Raw genomic sequence first — 1,942 nt, 5'->3', positions numbered from 1 at the left:
TCCACTGCTGTTCTCTAAGATGAATGCCATTAAAAAATTAATTTCCTCAATGATTCTTGTGTCTTTAAATACTGCTTCATGGAAAATTACAATATGCTTCTTTTAAAAATGAGCCCAAGCTTGTCAAAATGTCAAAGTTGAATGATGGGTTCGTAGAGATTCTTCATTCTACTTTTCTACCTTTACGTAAGTTTGAAAATGTCCAGAATAAGAAGTTTTTTAAATGTTGTCAAGTAAAAGACTTCTGTTATTTTGGATTTTCCCTGCACTGGGAGACTAGGTGTTACCCTGCATGGCCCTTCACCCCAGGAAAGTGTGGTTTCCTCCCTCAGGGAGCCTGAATGTCTTTTGGCACGTCTTCACAGCCCCATAAAGTAAATCTACTCCAGGAGTTAATTGCCTAGCAATGCAAAGTTTACTGTAGATTTTATACACAAAGGGGGGATTTCTGTCATAAGCCACGTAGCAAACCACCTAATTAACATTCCCATCGCCCATCTCTGTCCTCCCCAAAGTCATCCCCTGCAGCAAGCCAGCCGTAGGGACTCCACATACCTTTATTTTTCCTTTTTTTTCTAGGTTAACTTGGCATTTTATTTCATTTTTTTTAATTCAGATATAATTGACGTATAATATTGCACTCGTTTTAGGTGTACAATGTAATGATTTGATATATGTATATATTGCAAAATGACCACCACAATAATTCTAGTTCACATCCATCACCGCACAGTTACAAGATTTTTTCTTCTTGTGATGAGAACTTTTAAGATTTACTCTCTCGGCAACTTTCAAATATGCAAGACAGAAAACTTAAATGGCATTACAAGGTCACCAATGTATACAGAATGGCAGTGCTGAGTCTAGAAAGCAGGTCCTATTTCATTGTTCATGACAGTACACAGAAGTGTTTTTTATTTATTTATTGTCTTATAAAAATTAACCCTAGGGTTTAGGATTCCAAGGATTGCTATTATAAATTTATAGAATATCCTGTCTGTTGCCTTCCTAGCAGTCTTCATTTTTCTATTTTTTGGTTTGTTTAACACCTGCATCGATGGTAACTGATAAGCATCATGAAAGCGGGGACAGATCATATTTGTTCTAATTTCCTTTTTACTCCCCCAGCATATGGAAAATACAGTGGTTAAGAGGTCAGTAGATTAGTTTCAAAAGTATAAAAGGTGGCAAGAATAGTAATCAGATAAGACATTTGTGCAAAATGAAACTATTTGGAGGTATTTTTTCTAGTCATTTTCCTTATGAAAATATGTGATGATGTTGTGCATACCATTTTCTAAATTGCTTGTTTTGTTTTATGGCTTAGCCACAAATTATGAATGACTTTCCATATTAATAAATATCAAAAAATATGCACTACAGTGCTATTAACTATAGTCACCATGCTGTACATTATATCCCCATGACTTATTCACTAGAAGTTTGTACCTTATGACCACCTTCGTTTTTGCCCACCTCCCACTGCTGGCAACCACCAATCTGTTCTCTGTATCTATGAGTTTGGGTGTTTTTGGTTTGGTTTGGTTTGGTTTTTTTAGATTCCACATATAAGTGAGATCACATGGTATTTGTCTTTCTGTCTGACTTGTTTCACTAAAGCATAATGCCTTCAAGTTCCATCCATGTTGTTGCAAATGGCAGGACTTCCTTCTTTTTATGACTGAACAATATTCCAACAATATTCCAATATATATCACATTTTCTTTACCCATTCATCTGTCAGCGGACACTTAGGTTGTTTCCATGTCTTGGCAATTGTAAATAATGCTACAATGAACAGGGGCGTGCAGCCCACATACCTTTCTCATGCAGAGCAATTTAGTTCCATCTCAGCCTTCTGGTCCTAGGAACCATAGCCCCAAAGATGCAGGATGGGTGTGGAATTCTGCTATTAAGCAAAATAATGTGCCTTCCATGTAGC

This window comes from Eubalaena glacialis, chromosome 5 (genome assembly GCF_028564815.1).
Source record: "Eubalaena glacialis isolate mEubGla1 chromosome 5, mEubGla1.1.hap2.+ XY, whole genome shotgun sequence".
Taxonomy (NCBI): domain Eukaryota; kingdom Metazoa; phylum Chordata; class Mammalia; order Artiodactyla; family Balaenidae; genus Eubalaena; species Eubalaena glacialis.
The sequence above is the reverse complement of the archived record's forward strand: the minus strand, read 5'-3'. Positions refer to the sequence as shown.